Below are 20296 nucleotides of genomic sequence, written 5' to 3'. Positions count from 1 at the left end.
GTCTCAGAAGAAGTCATTGAAAAATTTGTGAATGATATTTTCTCAGTGTATTACTGTCCAAGATGTGATAATAATAAAAAAACCCAAATATTTCTTTGGGCTTACATGTAAGACTGCACTGCCCATGCTGGTTATAGTGAAATGTGAAAAACTAGGGAGGTCATGCATTTTTGTTTGTATTGCAGCACCAAATTCAATTGATAAAAGCAGACTCATTTATGAACTTCTAGATATTTTACTCAAAGTAAATAATAATTTATGCTATAGAGATTTTAATACCGAATTGAGCCCCTTCACAAACGTTGATTCAACTAGACAAACTGCAAGGTTTCACATCTTTCATGCAATACCATTCCTGCCTTCTAGTCTTTCAGATGGTGTCAACTGGTACAAAGTTGTGCCATAACACAGTTACTGGCAGAGAATCTGTCCTTACATCTTCCTTTAAGTCACTGTAAATAGAGCGTTTTCATTCTCAGTACAAACTTATCTTTCCAACAGCTACAAAACTGAAGCTGAATCTTGGGTTCCTAAGGCTAACACTAGAAGGATTTATTAGCTGAAAAAAACCCCTTCATCCCACAGCTTTCAGTCTGTGGGATAGGATTCAATCTCATTTCGTATGCAAACACTGACAGAAATCCTAAAAACCCTGTGTAAGCCCCTTCAAGACCTTCATGTTTGTTTTCACCTCTTCTGAGTGAGTAATTCCCATTAAACAGAAGTTCTGGCATGGTGCTATTGCTGACCTGTCCTCAAATGTTGTTCTTTCACTGCTTCATTTTGTGCAAGCCTTCAGACTGCATACAGTGATAATCTCATTGTTTTAAAGGGGTTTATCACCAAGAAACAGCAAAGGAATTGGAAACGAAAGAATTTCCACCTCATGGTGGACAACACTACTGTGAAAAGGCAGGTCCATCTTGCTTGTGTGGATCAAAAGACATACAGCTCGTATGGCAAAAACTTTTTCTTTTTTTTTTTAATTAATATTTGGTGTTAGATCACAGAAATAATTAAGTATTCAAGAATTATTATAAAATTCACAATGGAATTCATAATTTACTATACCAATGCAAGGCTTAAAGTAGCATAAAGAATACATTCTCCACTTTGGGATGTTAAAGAACTTTGTTATAGATTTACCTTATTAAAAATGTCCATCCGCACAGTATGTTGCCCTTGCCAGCATATGTAAGAAACACTTGATGAGATGGGAAACCACTTGGCCTTTTCAACAAAAACTTTCCTACAAAGTTACAGTAAACCAGTACTCTCAGAAGTCGATGGTAAAGATGGCAAGTTTGAAAGACACTATCTGTTGTTTCTAAATGTTCAAATAGCAAAAAAAAGAAATACGAGATAACTGCTTGATGCCCCAGATACTTTACAGTTTGTGACCACTTTGTAGAGAACTTAACTGAGATACAGCGCTTTTGAGACACTTGTTCAAACACATATTGCTCTCACCAAACCTCTCCTCTCTGTCTCTTGGCATACTGTGCAGTTCTACCCTCCATCAGACTTATATGCAGTATACTCCTAGATCTTGAGATAAACTAATAGGCATCTGAAAGAGACCCCAAATGAAATATTCATGAACTGTCATAACATTCATTACCATTTTATGATTCTCTTTACTTGGTTGAACAACAACGCTTTCTAGCACTCTATTAAATCAGCTAGCAAACTTTATAAATCACCAGCTAAACTACATGAATCTGTCACTTCTTAATGTACTGTCTGGGCTCCAAAAATACTTGAGTATATGGCTAAGTCATACAACTTATAGGACTCTTTGCTGTCATTCTACAACATTGATTTTTCTGGGCAAACTATTATCGTACTAGGAATTCACCATCTTTTTTACAATTGAGTTCGAGTTTGGTAGCTAGATATGCCAAAGAAACACATAAAATCGAAGAGATATTTACTTTTTCAGTAATGAAAATATACTTAGCTTATCTGGAAAAAAGATCCCAAACGAATTTGTATGAACTTACCAATTAAATTCAAAACTTTTTTCTGAGCTATAGTGAATAGAATGTAGATGTGCAGATCTACCTAAAGCTCTGCAAGACTCCTAATGTTGGACTGAAGGCTAGCTCAGGCAGCTGGAAGATGATGCTAAATCCTAGTGAACAAAAGTGGAAGTGACTGGAATTGCTGAGGACACAGATAACCTAAAGAAGAATCAGACCTGTCCATTTCCATTAACATTGTCAGCTCTTGTTTGAGGGCCTTCTGGGCATAGATCTTCCTGGCTGTCTGTACTGCAATTTTTCCACTTTTCTCTGCAAGATAACAATAGCTCTCATTCCAACTTTTATCAATTACTTGCTGCCCAAGATCAACATGATCCTTTTATCTGTTATATTTGCTGGAGTCAACACTGCACACCTTATTGTCTTCCTGGTTTTTTTTCCCCTACTTCCATCAGGTTTGCTTAGCCTGTTTTTCTCCGTGTTGCTTGCTAAAATCCATAATCTACATAGTTCTTATTCATGAAAAATTTTAAACAATTCTCTGATGGCTGACTTTGGCCACATCAGCCTAGTCAATAATGTAGCTGAGAAAAAACCCTGTAAGCTGTCGAATAAAAACAACACCCTGCCTCTAAACCAAAATGAAGCTATCAACTATCTCCTGATTTTATTGGCTCTAATTGCACCTGACATCCGAAATATTTTTCAACAGCATCTGCTTGGCTGATTCTACAAGATCACAGTTACAATAAATTTTGTCTTCTGAAACTGAAATTTTCAGTATCTGAATCTTTGGCCTCTTTTCTACCATGCCCTGGGTCTTACTGGTTTGTGTGGCTTTTGCCCCTGAAGCTCTGGAAACCTAAGCTTATTTTGAAGCTAATTCCTTTCCTCTAAGGAGCTGGTAGATAAACTAGAAATTATCTACACACAAAGTTAGCCTTCTGATGCCAGTCATCTATTCCTGTGATTGAATTTAAGCACCAGTTTAAGTGCTTTGTCAGGTTGGAGAAACAGAGTCAGGTTCAGGGCCCCTGGTATTAGCAGGAGACATATACAGAGACAAAATAACCTTTGGATTAGGCCAAGAGTATTTATAACCATTACAAGAACACTTGACATGTATCCATTAAAAAATTATGAAAAAGGCAGAAAATTTCAGAGTAGACTGTAAAACTTTGGTAGATTCATTTTAAGTTACAGGAACTTTTAATTGTTGGTACAGAAACATTGCGCTAAATGATATGAAGTATGATTTTGAAATTCAAGTTCAGAAAAGAAAAAGCAACACAGAGAAAATTATTATTTTGGATATGTTGATATATTAGGTGTTTTTCTTTTTTAAGATAAAATTATTTTCATTAGCCCTTCAATTTTTTCACTTCTTTCTTGTCATTAACATGCCACAGACCAGAGATTTGGCTTTAGAGTTGATTCTGAACAATTTGCAACAAGCTCCAGACTTCATTTAATAAAAAGCAGTAAAGTCCAGTCTGGCATCCTAGTTCTGGCTTCATTGACTGCAATGGCAATTCTCTCATTATCTTAAATAGGGGCGTATTTTATTTTTGGTGATTAAGTGCTATCACAAAAAGCTCTAACATCTTTCTTATTTTTTATAAACACGTCTCTGTAGAGCACATTTCCAAAAGATGAGTGTACAAAGGTGAAAGGGCTTTCCCTGGGTCAGGTCTGAGCTTCTTTTGAAGAAGCCTGTAGTTTCCATTAGAGATGTAGTAAGTAACAAGAAACATGTATCTACTGCAACTGAACTGTAAATGTTTGACTTTTTAACTTGGGAGGAACACTTGCTTTGCAGATACCTTTCCAAATGTGATTTATTGTACCTTAAGGAAACAGAACTGAGTGTTGCTGAGGTTAGCAGAACAATATGGCAAAGACACTAACAGAGCATCACAAGATGGAAGTGATTGCAAATTTTCCATTGGAATGTTTTCCAAGAGGATAATTACTTTTGATCAATCAACTATTTCTATGGAGAATAAGCTTTTTCCTCAAAAGTTTTCAGGTTATGAACCTTTTTGTTTTTAAAAAGTTTATCTAAAAAAACAACCAAGCAAAAATCCCATTTTTTTTCCATGAAACCTCATTTTCCTGCTCCTACATCTATTGTATTGCACTAACTTCAAACTTGGTATTGCACTGTACAAGTAGTGTCCTCTGCAGATATTTGACAGCAATTTTGTTACGCTTCACATATAAGGAAGCATAAAACCCAATACAAAAATTAATGACTGAAGTTTGTTTTAACTAAACTTGAAGACCACTGCTTTCCAGTTCAGGATATTTCGTGTGAACATTCCAACTTATTATTGAAGTTCTGGATATGACAGCTTTATAGATTGCAAAGCATTCCAACTGAGATAATACATTACAGGTCAAAAGTTGATTTGGTGTTAATTGTCACATTCCATAAACTCCAGTTGAAATTTAATGCAATATCATCAAAATTATGTGATGCACAATACAACACATCATAATGGTACCAAAATTGTCCTTGTTTCCAAATAACTGCCACATTTTGCTTGAGATATTTAATTGTTTTGTAACAATTTTATTTTGCTTCCTGAAGCAATGACCAAATTTGCTAGGGAATCAGTTCTTCAGTTCTGAATTGCAAAAATACCCCAAATCGAGACAACAAGAGTTTAAAAGATTGGCTTATAGATTTCCATCAGACATGACAGTGGCTTGGAAGTTACTTTTGTTAAGGATGGAACATTTCCATGACAATATCTCACACCACTTTGTATTGTTAAAATGAAATATTTATATTCTAGACAGAGAAGGTGAGATTCAATTGCTCAAATGTGTTTGTCTAGGGACATTTGAGATATCCTAAAATATCAGTAACATCTCTGAATGACTGGCAATGGTATACAGTACACAGGAGACATCCAGGTTGCTCTGAGGCAACAGACAAAGGCTAGACAGCCACCTAAAATGGTGTTGGCTCTCTGTTTTTTTGGGTATCTGAATTGTTTCTATAAAGCATGTAGTGTCATTAATCCTACCACTCACTGGGTAGCTGGAAAAACACTTTCTACTGAATTGTAAGAGAAGGAGCTATGAAGTCCATGTCTTGCTTCTGATACATATATCTTGACAGTGACAGGTTAGTTATGGACCTTGTCCAGATACCTAATAGTATAATGACATGCTTGCACACCAACAAATAAAATCAGAGTGCCTTGCTTGGGTAAAATCACAGGGCAAAAGCACATGAAAGTCACAGGATTGTATACCCACGTCTGAAGTAACTTATTCCTTAATTCTGCAAGGCTCTAAGGAAATTTGTCTCTCTGCTTAACCCTTAGGAGTAAAGGAGCATTATTCCCATCTGAACTTAGTTGTCTAATTTCACTAATAAATCTAGTTAGCAAAGCCCCTGAGACCCTTTTCATGTCAGTGGAGGCAGGCACTCTGAATTCCCTTCTGAAAGAGCCCAAGTTAAGCTTTACTCAACTGCTTTCTGCAAGGCTTACATTAAGGGATGAGATATCAGCATCAGGTAACCTAATATCATTCTTTATGATCAAGTAACAAAAACTTTAGGGCTTTTTGTGACTATGTTAAGGATTTTCAAGTCTGCTTTTTTTCCCTAACTACTTTATTATCTCATATGAGATATTATCGTATCAAACTCATATTATCTCATAAGAGAAATGCTGTTTTATAAAAGTGCATATTCTTTTACATGAGATCAGGGAGACTGCCTTACATCAGACTTCCACAGCAGTAGAACAAAATATAATGGTTCAGACTCTGCTTTCAGTTATATCAGCTTGGGTTTTTGAGTCACCAGTGGATATAATGAAATTGCACAACTTAGGTATTGGCCATAATTATAGTGCTTAGAGATAATCAGATGAAAGATTAGTTGAAATATAGTGCTATAATCAATAGACAATAAGTAAGAAAACAATTAGTTTACCTTTTAGGAGAAGCTTGTTGCCTTTTTAAAGAAACAAACAAGCAAAATCAACCAGAAAAAAACCCAAACCCAAACCCAAACCAAACCACCCCCCCACCCCCACCCCCAAAATTTATTTAAGGAGTTTTGGTTTTATGGAATTCTAGCTTAAGAATGTGATCAACATTTTTGCTATAGACATCTAGAACTCAGAAGCAGGACAGATATGTATCACAACTATACCTAGATGGAAAGATAGGAGAAAGATAACTTTGTGAGAAGAAAATAATTAATTTTTCCTTGGTCATTAACAAAAAAAGATATAACTTAATGAAATGAACCCTAAATAAATTAAGAGTACAATATGATCTCCAACATCAGGCTTTGTTTGATAAGAACTTTGATGTATGTGGGCAAGATGGAACAGCATAAGGCCAGATGAGCCTCAGGAGACCTTTCTACTGCTCTCCTTGGGCATGGTCACAGACAAACCTCTGCAATTCATACTCACAACACTGGTTCCTAATGCTCATTTTGCAGGCTAGGTTTTGGTAGTGCATATAGGGAAGTTCTCCAGGCTCTAGGCCCATCCTGTCTGACTTTCAGCCATAACCCATTAGCCAGATATAAAGAAACTTGGGAGAAGAGAGAAAGGAAGACTGTACAAAGTAGAGGAGCTGGCCTCAATCCAGACAGCATATTCTTAATGGCTTCTTTACAGTGGGTTTGTGATCACTTCAGTGCCAGCCATGAGCACTATCAGACCTTCAGCAAGACCAAGACTGACCCACAATTTGATCTGCTTTGCTCAGCAAACCTCTCTGTTCAAACTTTCATCATAGACAGAAGCAATGTCTTCAGGCATTTGAATGCCTTCCAAACCAATAACATCAGAGAGTAACTTCCCTCAAATTTCCAGAAGAAAAGCTACTAAAACAGGAATAAGATTGCTATTAACACTAGGCTGGTAAATGAAAGGAGTGCCATTCTTTGATCATCATAGGTCATTACATTAGTTGATACTTTTCAGAATCAATCAGATTGACCACTACATAATAGCAATATTTTCATAGAATCATAGAATAATTTGGGTTGCAGGGGACCTTAAAGATCCTCTAGTTCCAACCCCCCTGCCATGGGCAGGGAACCTTCTGCTAGACCAGGCTGCTCCAAGCCCCATTTGACCTAACCTTGAACATTTCCAGGGATGGGGCATCCACAGCTTCTCTGGGCAACCTGTTCCAGTGCCTCACCACTCTCAAAGTGAACTATGCATTCCTAACATCTAATCTACACCTACCCTCTTTTAGTTTGAAGTCATTGCCCCTTGTCCTGTCACTAAAACCCCTTGTAAAAAGTTCCTCTCCAGCTTTCCTGTAGCCTCATTAGGTACTGGAAGGTGCTATAAGATATTCCTGGAGCCTTCTCTTCTCCAAGCTAAACAATTGTCAAGTTCTGTGTATCACAAAGTGATGCAACATAATTTGCCATGATCTCTACACAAGTAAATATCCAGGGAATGGAAACACAACTTTCATTTTATGCCCTGTGACTAGACTAGATTTTACTTCTTAGCATGGTGATTTTGGTAATTTCAAAACTATGGGCAGTAATAAGGTTCTTGTACATTAACTAGCTAGAAATAGTCTCCAGATATGTGCACCAAAGGAGTTATTTCTCAGGAGATGAGTCCTATGAGATGTGGAACATTCTGGATCCAATTCAACAGAGTATTTAAGCACATATTATTTCATTTTAAGCATAGGAGCAAATCCTTTATTTAAGCTATAGTTCTCAGTGCCTAAAAGAACTAAACTCTATTTTCCTGAATTCACAAGCAATACAACCAGTGAACAAAATAACAATTAGATGGTGCAAGTCAAGCCATAAAGAACAAACAGCAACAATACAGACTACTTGCTCTGGACAGACTGTTTCCATTTAGCTTACAACCTCTCTGCTTTGCAACTGTTGTCTTATATCCATGTTTTCTCTATCACAGCTAGTTAATTCCTAAAATACAGTACACAACATTATTAATTTCCTGAACAGCTCTCCTCCTTGAATGAGGCAGATGTTCTTCAGTTCCATACTGGCTGTCAGCTTCAATTATTGTGGAGCCAGCTGAATTCCCCCTATAATCACGGTTGTCATGCTAGTTGACTTGGAGAAAGCAGGCGTGGTCTGTGAGATGACGTACATATGCCTGCATTCTCCCCACTTTCTTAAAGATCCAAAATAAATTCTCCTGTAAAAAACTGTTTAAACTAAAACCTGAAGAATTGTTTCAGAGCCAGTTATTTTTGTTGAGCATAGGTTTGGGATAAATACCAACGTTCAATATGTTGAAGTCCTAATAAAAAGAACAGGCTTAAGTGCTACCCCTCATCAGAAGAGCCCAAGGATGCAGCATTTACTAGCATTTACAGCAACATTTTAGCACCATTAGCTGACCTGAAGCAGTTTTTAATTCTGGTGGCTGAGAGTGAGCTGATGCATCACCAGCTGTACCATTCCCAAGCAGGGTACCTCTAATAAATTGGAAAAAGGTGACCCAGATATTTTTAGTGCTGTGCTCAGTTTTTCAGATCAGTACGACAATTCCTGTTTTGCAGCCTGTTACTGTCCTTCCTATTCTTGTTCTCAAAAATTTTAATGAGGAATTAAAAAAAAAAAAATGCAAACCAAAATGAAAATTTGGCTTGTCAAGAACAAAAATGTCTGGCACCTAACTTATGCACTGGAGTTTGGACTGCTTCAGTCCCCTTATGAATACAATGTCTATTTGGTGTCCAGCAGAGGAAAGAAGAATACAACATTCATAGACATTTTAGTCTTTTCATAACCTAACGAATGTATATAAGCCTGCTAAAGAAGTGGTTTTTCTTCATTTTGACTTTTTTTTTTTGTTTTGGTTTGGTTTGTTTTTTTTTCTTTTTCCTTTCTTTCTAGAATATATGTTGGGTATTTATGCTTTTTTCTCCCATTGTTGAATGCTGTCCTGTGACTTTGGTTAAAAAATTGAAAGAGACAGACTCCAATAATCTATATTTAATGGGTAATTGAATTAGGTATTTTCTCAAAACTACACATTCCAGCAATAGCTTTTTCATTGCTTCCAGCCTATACAAGCACGAGTTTGTTCAGTTATCTCCTGGCTATGATCCAGTCAGATAGTTAGATGCTTGAATGAACACAGAGAAATATTTTTACAGTGTGAAGAAATTTGATTCTTGGCTACAATACTTACCCTAAATTGCTTAGTCATGTGAAAGTATAATTTCACTAGCTAGCAGATATCCTGTCAAAATTCCACTTGCAACATACTTTAGCTCACCAGCTTTGACCTTTATGTAAGGTCATCTACACAGCTGTTTAAATAAAAATATACACCATGATAACTCACAGTGTGCTCCACTCATGCAGAAACATGAGTGAACAGCTTATTGATTGTAGTGTCTGACATGACCTGTTTGTAATTAGGAAGTCAATAACCTGGATTCTTCCTCTCTTCTCCACCACCCACCTTTTCCCAAATTCCAAAAATATCTCTGCGTTCAAATAGTGCTGATTTTGGATTCCCATCCCAATTTTTGAACACCAGAATTTCTGTAACTCTTAAATAATTTTCTGCATTTTACTTTGGTCCAGAGGTCTGGATGGTTGTTGTGGAAGGAATTTATGAAACAGTACAGAAATAATATTCAAAAGAGATCTTAAAACATAGCAAGGATATAGCAGATTTTGGCTGATATTAAAATCATAACTGCATAAGAAAAAAATACTTAGCTGACAACACTGGCCAAACTATTGCTGCCTCACTATTTGACCGAGCTGACAAAATAGCTACAAAGCATGATCTTCCCCCATCCTTACCACATGGCCTCAGCCCTTTGCAAGATGCTATCTTTTAACTTTAGCACCATTATCCCCAGTTGATATTTTCCAGTTACCTACTTGCTAGATACTACTGGTCTCTTTCAGTACATATACAGAATGTTACAGGGCTTGAAAACGTTTGAGGTTGTTGCTCAAGAGAGGAACAGGGCATGCAGATAAACTAATGGAAGAGATCAAATATTTAAATAACATGTGTAAAAGACTTCAGGTATCTTACATGGCATCTCAGAAAAGAGTCAATTATGGGGCACAGAAAGAATCTAATAATAACCAAAGTAGGCCAAATGCAAACATTGTCATCCTGGCAAAAATTTAAAAGAAGCTATACAAATAGCAATGAAGGAAGACAAATATGCACACTCAGAGCATGCACACCCCAGAGTATCCTTACTGAATCCCGTGATGAGAATATGATCTACCAAGCTGAGGGAATTCCAAATTCAGATACAGCTACATTTCACCTGAAAAGCCTGCCAAACCCAAGCTACTTTGCACTCCCAAATTGCCACAAAAACACAGAAAAAAATCATGGCAAGTACTTTTGTACTTACATGATTCTTTATACTGGCTAAAAAAGGAACAATGCACAATGTTGCATCATTTTCACTAGGCTTAAAATACAGAGGCAGCATGTAAAAGCAGCAGGAACAGTAATCAGAAGAGAATAATCCTGCAGGAAGCCCAAAGCAAGGACCCGAGTTTCAGCAAGTATTTGAAAATACACAATTTGCTTTCTTGCAACTTCACATTCTGAAGGATTTGCATGCATATTAAGGTACTGACAAAATACCAAAGTATTCCAAGACAAAGCACAAGCTTAAGAACCCTCAGAAAGACACATTAAGAATTATTCAGTGAATGCTGAAAAACAGAGTTGTTGAAAGGATTTTTTTTCAGTGTAAGCTTTCTTAAAATAAACATACGTTTTAATAGACAGCATTCTCAGAAAGAATTTTTTCTAGTGTAACAGGCGTAAAGGTTCACCCTTCATTTAAAGTACTATTCACTAGCCTACAGCCTTTTAAGCACTGTATAATTACCACATTGATGTAAGAGGATATAAATTTGCTTTCATGAAAAATGCCAACATATTAAACTTCAGCAATGCATTTGTATCATTCAGGGCATTTTTGACAAAAACTAGGTGACTCCAGGAATTGTTTTCCATAGACTCAGTTGTATTCACTATAAGACTTCTCCAAACTCTATCTTTTGAGAAGATGTGGGTTTATATCTTGACTGGCTTTCACTAACATTCTCTCACTTCCAGCTTGCAGTGCCTGAGCTGGGATTTGGAGGGCTCTGACACATACCCAGGTAGTGATGCTCTCCCTCCCTCTCCAGGGGACATTCCAGGACTTAAACACACCAGTTCCCAGAACTCTTAAGTTATATGTGCTGAGGGTTTGTAATTTAACACATAGCATGCACACATTGCCCTTCACAAAAGTTTTCATGCTTTTTCTCAGAAACTTGTATATTATTGTGGAACCAGTGTGGTAAATTGGATCAATTCAGTGACATAATTTATGATATGAGACTAACCACAGCATCTTTGAAGCACAGTTAAGGGGGAAACTTTTGAGTGGAAATGAGACGCCATTTTGGAAGCAGGAAAGGGATGTGAGAATTTAAAGTGGAGAAAAAAGTGTAGAGTCGTAGCTGCTCTCCTTAAAACCCAGACAAACCCAAAAAATATTCCCCCATTTCCTCCTTTGTACTTATCTTCAGAATCCATAGAGCAATACAGAATGCTTGCCTTCCAATGCCTGATTCTTTTTTTTTTTTTTTTTTTAACCAGGGCTTCTCTTTACTTGCCCAGATTTATTTCCTCTGATCTTCACATCAGCAGTACCGTGGCTGATCTTCATAGTCCTGCTGCAAAGCACCACTTCCCTTCTCCTCTCCACATTTTCATGTAGTTAAGAGAATTAACTTGGCCTATCAGATATCATTAGTATTTAAAAATAAAAATAAATTTCTTCACCTATTTATGGATTTATTAGTTATGCTTACCTGCATAGCAGGTAAGTGGCAGAAGTGCATTCAGCTCCCTCTGCTTCTACCCCTCCATGCTATTCCACAACAACTAAAAATACAAAGTTTCTTTATCCTAGACTGGAAAATCTAGCTCTGCACCACAGCCTTACTATTAACTGAGGTACTGAATGCTGCAGCAATCTTATTAAATTGTATTGTAGAAACCTCAAACCATGCTATATTTTAATAGCAGAACTAGGTTTGCTTTTTTCTTTTTTAAAACAAACTAAAAATACTCGATTTCTCATTTCTGTACAGTAAACCAAACCTTGCAAAAGTCAAAATAAGTCCCAGTCTGATTGCAGTAAACACTTCAAAGTACAGCATACCACACTCCCCCTCCCATCCCACCACCTTCTCATACTATTTGACTGAGGCTTTCCACCATGTGGAAACATTCTGTTTCAAACGTGCTTCTCATCTTTCAGCGAAAAGCATCTGCCTAGGCCAGATGCTTTGGTTGTCTTCTTCGTTTATTTACTTGGCTGTTATTTAACATGAAATAGTTAGCACATGATGACAAATGCAAATCTACCCCTCTTGCAATAATTTCTTTCCAGACATAAATGCTTGTTCTTCATCCTGGCTTGTCCTAGAACAAGCAGAGACTAGAAACAACTGTTTGTTTCCTGGAATAAATTTTTAGGGAAGGTGTAAACTTGCATTCATTACCATTAATTAGATCAAGCTAATTAGCAATTATTTCCATTTAAAAAGGAAAAAAAATGTTTAGTCTAAATAAATCCTGATCTGTGCACGTGTGTGCTCAAGAAAGTGGAGCTAATTTCTACGAGTGCATTTCATCAGGTAGAAGGAAAGTGAAGACTGATCATTAAGAGAACTGAACTGAAACAGAACAAAAAGGCATATCAGAAGTGCCACTTGCTGTATTTCTCCTTTTGAGGGTGTATATGGCTGTTTTTCTACTGTTTTAAACATATGGCATAACAAAGGACAACTGGCACTTGAGGTCCTACAGAGGAAGTGAGTTTGGAAAGAATACTTTCAAGGAGGAAAGTGTTATCAAAACTGAGATAAATGACTATTTCTCTCAACAGTAATGCCAACTTATGCATCCCCTGTGCCCTTCTTACTCCATGCTCTTCTTCTCTCTGGTGCTGGTGCCACAGCTGGTGTGGCTGCACAGTGAATGAAATCAGGGCAGTGGTCCCGTTTAGGAAAATTGCTTAAAGACAATAACCCCTATAGGTGCCATTGTAAAGGAATGACTTAGATGGGTAGAATAGAATACGTTATAAATGTTTCTTTTTTCTCTAAAGATAGATTTTGGAAAGCCTTACCGTGAGAGAAGCTTCTGTCTGTGCCGCGGCTACGCAGACCCACAGGCAGGACTCGCATCAGGGGAGCGGCGGGGCCCCGGCGTGTGGCTGGGTGAGGTGCAGCAGCAGCGGTCCGTGAGCCATCCCAGCGCGGCGGGGAAAGCGAGCTGTGCTTCAGTATCCCATGTTCCTGCCTTTTCCAGCTGAACTGCAGTGACAGAGCACCGAGCTGTCTGTCAACAGAAAGAGGGATTTTTTTTTTTTCCCCAGTTGCATAAGGAAGCAGTCAGATCTGGCTGTTCTTGTAATTTATCTCCAGCTCAGCTGACTAAGATGTACAAGTCATGAAACTAACATATTTCTTATCAATTTTCCAGTCATTTTTTATAGGTACTGTGGACTACATTGAAGGTACCCTTCTCAGTTCATTGTGGTGCGCTGTGGATCTGCAGCAGAGCTCAGTCCATCTTATGTAGCCACTTTCAAATATTTGCTACAGCAAATTATTAGCTGATAATGTTTATTTAATGCCCTCATGTAGCAGCCGTAGATTATACCATCTCACTACAGAATTATTAACAGTCCAGAGAACCCTTTAGTTGTTAATGACAGAGAATAGTTGGATCCTGCAGCAGTGTTGCTTGAATGACTCTTTCTTTAAAAGCTGTATTGTATCAGAGATTTGTTTCAATTTACATTAGCACTGATGGACTGTCTTCAGCCTTTACACAGAATTCCAATTAATGTCAAAGAGGAGTAATCACACATTAAATGAATGAACAATATTTCCCTTAAAATTTAATGTGTACATGAGATATTAACTATGGTTTTACTTAACTTTTATACTAGAACATTAACTATAATTTGCAGAATAAGGAGTTTCTGAGTTCCCTCCCCCACAGAAAATTAGGTGCTGCTGTTTCTGCAAGCATAGTCTTGCTGAGCTTAGAAATGGTACTGGAGGCTGTAGAGAAAATGGTCAGTGAATTCCCCAGACAACTTCAAAACAACTCTCAAACCATCTCACACTACACCCACACATGAGATTAAGCCTCTGAACTGAGATTAGCTGCCATGAAAGATGATAGGAGAGAGTCTAAACCAACAAAATACTACACTAGTTAATGAACTAGTTAAATGGGAATTGAGGGGGAGGATTCACTGTCTATGAAGAAGGAGAAAGGCCAAACAGAACAGAAGGAAGAATATTAACACACAGTAGAAAAACTCTATAAAATGTACTTTTTTTTTTTACTGTAATGGGATGAGCAGGAAAAGAGAGACAACAGCATAAGTAAACATATAAAAAATAATGGCAATACAGCTTCCAAGTAGCAAAAGATGTGTAATTTGACCGAGATAGTTTACATGACACCTTTTCTGTTGATGACAAAAAACCATAAAACCAACACACCACACCCCATAATGCACCACTTTCCTGGAACATTACTGAACTAAGGCCAAGATTAAGGTTAAAGCCCTTCGAAGTTTCACCTTCATATAACTGCTTATCACACCAACTTAAGTGCTTTGCCCTCCCTCTGTTTTAGGCTTTGGCACTTTTCTTACAGAGTGGAGGACTATGTGCAGAAATCTCAGCACTGAGGAAGGCAGCACCCACGGCCACACTCTCAACACCTGCTCTCAGCAGTGTGAGCTGAATCAAAGCCTCAATAAGCCCACACAAGAGCAAATGTGGCTGGGGATGAGATGTTACAGGAAGAAGGCAGCACTGAAAGGCAAAAATCTGTCAAAGAAACATAGTTTTATACCAGGGAGAAACCAAACCAAACAATCTCTCACAGCCCTTGTCTGTCTTGTTCTCTTACCTGCATCTGGTCTTTAAACAAAATTTGTGCTCCCTCAAGAGCACTTATAGTCCAGAATCAGTGACAGTGGGATACAGTGCACCATCCAAGAATTATTTCTAAGTGCTTACTTGAACTCATCTAAATCTAGTACTCCTTGAGCATTTCATTTTTTTCTATGTGGTTTCCAAGTTAAAGTGTTGTAAAAGCCTTCGAAGGAGCCTTCAAAGGCTGCCTAAGTAGGGAGAAAATACATTTTGAAGAGGACTGTGCTATCTTCTAGAAAAACTAAGTCCTTAAAAAAAGGTGAAAAATCTTACTAGTATTGGTTTTAGAAGCTTCAGCCAGAACTGCAGTGTTTAATGAAATCCTGTCCTTGAAGGAAGGACTCACTAGCCACATCAGTTTTCTTAGATTCAGCACTGGAAAGCAGTGACTCAGGCAAGGAGTGCTGCAGCTAGGAAAAGAAAACCCAAAGCAAAACAAAAGAAAATAAAATAATTAAAAAAAAGAGAATGGAAAAAGAGAAAATAGAGGAGTCTGCTAAAGTTGAAAGGCTATATCAGGCTTGGTGTATGAACAGCGTATGATTATAGGTGTAACTTAAAAGCAAAAAACCCCACAGAAAATGCTTGGAAAAGGAGATGGGAAAAGAAGCACCAGGGAAACAATGGAGAAACATGAGGTTATTCCTGTGTGGCAGACCTGGCCCTACTCCATAACAAAAATATGCCATTTCTATAGCACGTGGTCCACCTCCATCACATGGCCAGTCTGATATGAGCGAGCAGTAGACCTGCATGTGTCATGGAGAGAGAGCTTCATGTCATTATCTACACCCATGAGAAAAATCTGAAGATGGATAGGGCAAGAAGAGTATTGGCACACACAGCAATAGCAACAACGTAAAAGGCAAAAAAAGAAAGCATCGACATATCCCCAAATGCCTTGTGGGCTGATCACATTAAACAGAAGAGCGGTATGATTAATGACACAGAAGAAACGGATACTAGCACAGGGAATTTGTCAGAAATATAAGGTTTGCCAGAGAAAAGTGCCAGTCCCACCATCTCAACTGGTCACAAGTGTGCATCAGCCAGAGTGAAAATGGACATCTTTTGGTTGAGGAAATCATGAGTGTATGACCACTGACTGAATTGAAAGAACTGAGCTGAAAGAATTTATGTTATAATGGAAGGACACAAACCAAGTTTCCACAGAAAAGCCATATGTTGCACCATGCAGGAACTGCAACAGGCACAGTAAGCCCCTACTCAGCTGACAGTTATAGTAAGAAGCAGGATGAGTATAGAGATAGATAGGCTGCAAGAGACCATGGAAGAAGAAACATCCATAATATTGCAAAATAAACCAAGCCCAAGTATAGCATGCAGATATAGTAAAATGTGGCTACAGGAGCTGATGCAGTCAAGACTCAGCAGTCATAATCTACACATGTGAAGGCAAAAGGTAAGATGAAAAACACAGTCATCCTCCCAAAATATCCCAGAACACAAATGCACACACAGAGGAAGTAACTTGCAAACTCATCATGTTATTGACAGACTGAACAACCTCACTCATAATGTCTTGCATGTTTGCAAGATCTGAAGAAGGGAAGCTAGGCAGCAAGTGCTGGCAGTCCCTGCTGCCCATACACAGCATGTGGGCAGTGAGAATATCCTTTGATGACCTGAATACTGGTAAGGATGTCCAGAAGTTTGTCCTTGTTTCTATCTGTAGTTTTTGTTCTTTAGGAGTTTATTTTAATACAGTTTTGCTTATCTAGAGTGTATTCAATGGCTACATCTACATGAAATAGTTGCTAGATGTTGGCATACCATTGACACATAATATATCCTCTTAAAACCCATCAAAAAAAGATGCAAGAAGAGGAGTCTACAGCATTTGCTTGGCTTGAGAGCACTGAGCAAAGTAAAATGGGCTCTGAAAGTACAGTGGCTGCTTAGCCCTCAGTGCCTCACATCTGTGCAACATCAGCAGCAGAGATTCACTGTTTGACGTGGATGTAAGAATGCTCATTTTGTATTTCAAGAATAGGCACAGAAAACTATATACCTGAGAGGGAAAGGTGCCTTATGGAGAAGCCAGTCCTGGAAGACTGCAGGGAGTTTGTGCCAGTGAAATACAACTCCTTGGACTGGATCTTACTTCACTGTGCAGTGGGTTTACAGAAAGTGGGCCCAGTTCTCTCCTGGCTGGATGTGAGCACCATCCACTGAGATCAAGTCCATTACTTACAGCTTGCAGAGCAAGAGTTGGTCTGTTTGTATGCGAGTTGAGAACCCTTGCAAAAAACACTAACAGCATATGAGAGCTCTCAGTTATCCTCTGAAGACTAGGCTGTCTGCCAAGAGGAAAGCACATTAGACAGACACATCAATAATTCCCATCATCTATCCACCAAAAAAAGAGATTCCATTTACCTTAAAATGCATCATATGTGGATTTTACCATGCTAAAAAGGGCAATACTTGTAGGACTCTGAACTATCATAGTATAACAGGATTTGTTCCCCTTAATGCTGCTCAGATGCAGCTACTGCCTCAAGGAATTTATATTAATTCACTGAATTCCATGCCTTCCCTGACAGGAGTGGGCTATTCCGCCATAAATTGGCTAAACTCTATGGCTATAACTGATCAAATGATGTGTGCCCATACATAATGTTTAACCATAAAATTTAACTAAAGAAATAAAACTTGAACATTGGCCAATAAAGTGGATAGAGAAGTGGCAGCGATGGTCTCAGCAGTAAAGCTATTCCCAGCACTGAGTGCAGGACAAGCATTTCAGAATGTAAAATTAGGTGAGCCAAATTCCAAGCTGGTGATTTCAATACACCTTTTAGAAAGTTAAATTTAAACTGTTGAACATGCTATTTCAATGTAATTTTCTCTTTTCCCACTAAGTATTTCAAAGGTCTTTCACAACTATGTCAACTGAGAAACTGGCCAGCTATGTTCTGTACTGCATTTTACTGCTTACTGGGTCATTTTGGCTAACACTGTGTTTTCAGCTGACTCCGCTTGCACTGCTCTGTGAAGAAAGGCAAACAATTCTTGCCTACATCTGAAAAACATTTTGATCAGTACAGAAAAGAAAGATTACTTTTGTTTGCTGTTGTTTGTCTAGGATTGGAGTTAAAAAAGTTGAAAAAGAAAATAACAAATTCCCTCCTCCAACCCTCACTATGAAACTTCTAAGCATTTTTACATCTAAATACTGACTTAGATCATCTGAAAACTGGCATTGTGTAAGGAGGGCAAATGACTTAAGAGCAAAGATACGTTTGGACATACGTTGCTATAAGGAAAGACCGATTCAAGATTTTCTATGTAGCCCATTTGACTGTAACTCAGTTGTTGAACTTGAACCATATGTAGATATCATCAGATCAAACCCTAGGCTTGGCTAAAGAAAAAAAAAAAACTGAACTAGATTTTTTAATAACCTGGTTTACATCTGAGCTGACCAATTTTTTTTTTTCACTGATCATTTACCATTTGCCATCATCCTCCTGTAGAAATGCATGGACATTTCTCCGGGAGGAAATTGCTCATCTGTGTGTGCATGGATCAGTTTGGGCCAGAGCAGTACCAGCCTGTGGATTCAACACACCTGTAACAGCTCCAAGCCTGCTGGGGCTGGAGTCCTCCAACCATCAGAAGTACTGTGCGTATTCAACACATTCTGCATTATGTACAGTCATTGGTTGATTTTTATCCCTTTGGGAAACATAACTTGAAATTTCTCAGTAGTTTGGTATAAGTGCAAGCAATTAAAAAATTATACCTGAAATATTCTTACGGGAATAGAGATTAAGGGAAAGAGAAGATGGGAAGGGGGGATAAGGGGCTCAGAACTTAGGCAAGGTAGGATGAGCAGGAAAGAATAAATAGATGCACCTGTACCAGGGATTTGCATCCTCTGGTTTGGTCCTGCCTTGCAAAAGCTAGAGTGTGGGAGAATCACACCTCTGTGAACGGGAAGCAGAGAAGAGATGTTCCTACCCCAAGAAGCTATTTCTTCAACCACCACCCACTTTTCCACATTACATACTGTACCTGTATTACTTGTCTTTAAAGAACACACAGCCTTATCAGGTAAGTCACCTGTATGTCAGGAGAGAACACAGGCACTCTCTATCTACAGCCAACACAGGCCTTTGCCTGCCCTACAACTCCTCCTCTTCCTACTGGACTCTCTCCTTCCCAGGCTTTTGAGGGCTGTCCTTAAATACTCTGACAGGTTGCTGGCCCTATCTACCTCTGTGATTCCCAGTGAGGCTGGGCAATTAGCATTAGTCCCTCAGGCTAATTATCTACTCAGACCTCCTGGCCAAATCTCAAAATAACCCCAAACCTCTGCACAACACTTGGGTAACAAAGGCTGCAGCCACTTGAGGAACAAAAAACAGAAGGGAAAAGACAAAGCAAGTCACAGTTACAGTAAGGAGAATTTATGAAAGCTTGTTGTCATCACACCCATCGTAAGTTGCTGGTTTTTAATGTCTTGTGGGAAGCAGTGCAGCTACTAGAGCCAGCAGCACAGCATTTTCTCTCTGGGATATTTTAAGTCATTAAAGGTTGCTAAAGACATATTTGTCCTTGGACAGCTTAAAAGAAAATCTTTTAAAAAACTGGCATGTGGGACTCAGTGAGGTAATGAGTGATGTGAAAAAGCCAAATATTAGATTCCAAGCAGTGTAGTATGTTTGAAATTTCACATTACCTAGAGGGTAAAGAAAAATTCAGTAAGTTATTTTGAAACAGTGTAAGCAAACAAGATTTCCTGATTTTATCAGTGCTGTTTGAGATTTATTTGAAGCTGCCATGCAGCAGAGGATAATTTTCTAATATCACATTCTCTTTGAATGGTTCAAGTGTTTACCATAAGCAAAATTAAATAGGATTTCGTAATAAGCTGCTTCTTTATTGACTTTACCCTGGCAAAGACCAACATATAGGTGGATGATATTCTATTCAACCAGTGGCAAAAACTTCACTTGCTGGCCTCCCCAGGAGGCTATGCTGTCCTCTACAGTTTGTGAGACTGACAATTATTTGTCAAGGTGACAAGGGCTTGAGTGATCAAGATGAGAGAAAAGCTAAGAGGTAGAGAAGTATTTTCTCCTATCTTGCTCTTGGCAAAAGATGAAATGAGACCTCGTTCTTGTGGGCTAAGTGAAATGTAGAGGTAATAGAAAAGGTTATCTACAAAAATCACCAAACAAGACACAATATTTCTTTTAGTTTCAGAGGAGATAAGACAAGTAAAAACATCTGCTATCACCTAGAAATGTCTTTCTTTCAGAAAAGGCGTAAC

The 20296-nt window shown here is 38.2% G+C and overlaps 1 long non-coding RNA gene across 2 annotated transcripts in view; it reads right to left on the bottom strand.

Moving 5' to 3' along the window:
* LOC135417092 (uncharacterized) overlaps nucleotides 1-13397 on the bottom strand; it is a 48129-nt gene extending 34732 nt beyond the window's left edge. For both annotated transcript variants that reach the window (XR_010431892.1, XR_010431893.1), the window contains exon 1: nucleotides 13161-13397. This is a non-coding gene — a long non-coding RNA (uncharacterized LOC135417092). The remainder of the gene's footprint in view (nucleotides 1-13160) is intronic.
* Between the last annotated feature and the right edge of the window lie 6899 nt (nucleotides 13398-20296).

Source organism: Pseudopipra pipra, chromosome 7 (assembly GCF_036250125.1).
Source record: "Pseudopipra pipra isolate bDixPip1 chromosome 7, bDixPip1.hap1, whole genome shotgun sequence".
Taxonomy (NCBI): domain Eukaryota; kingdom Metazoa; phylum Chordata; class Aves; order Passeriformes; family Pipridae; genus Pseudopipra; species Pseudopipra pipra.
This window is presented reverse-complemented; position numbering and strand designations above follow the sequence as displayed.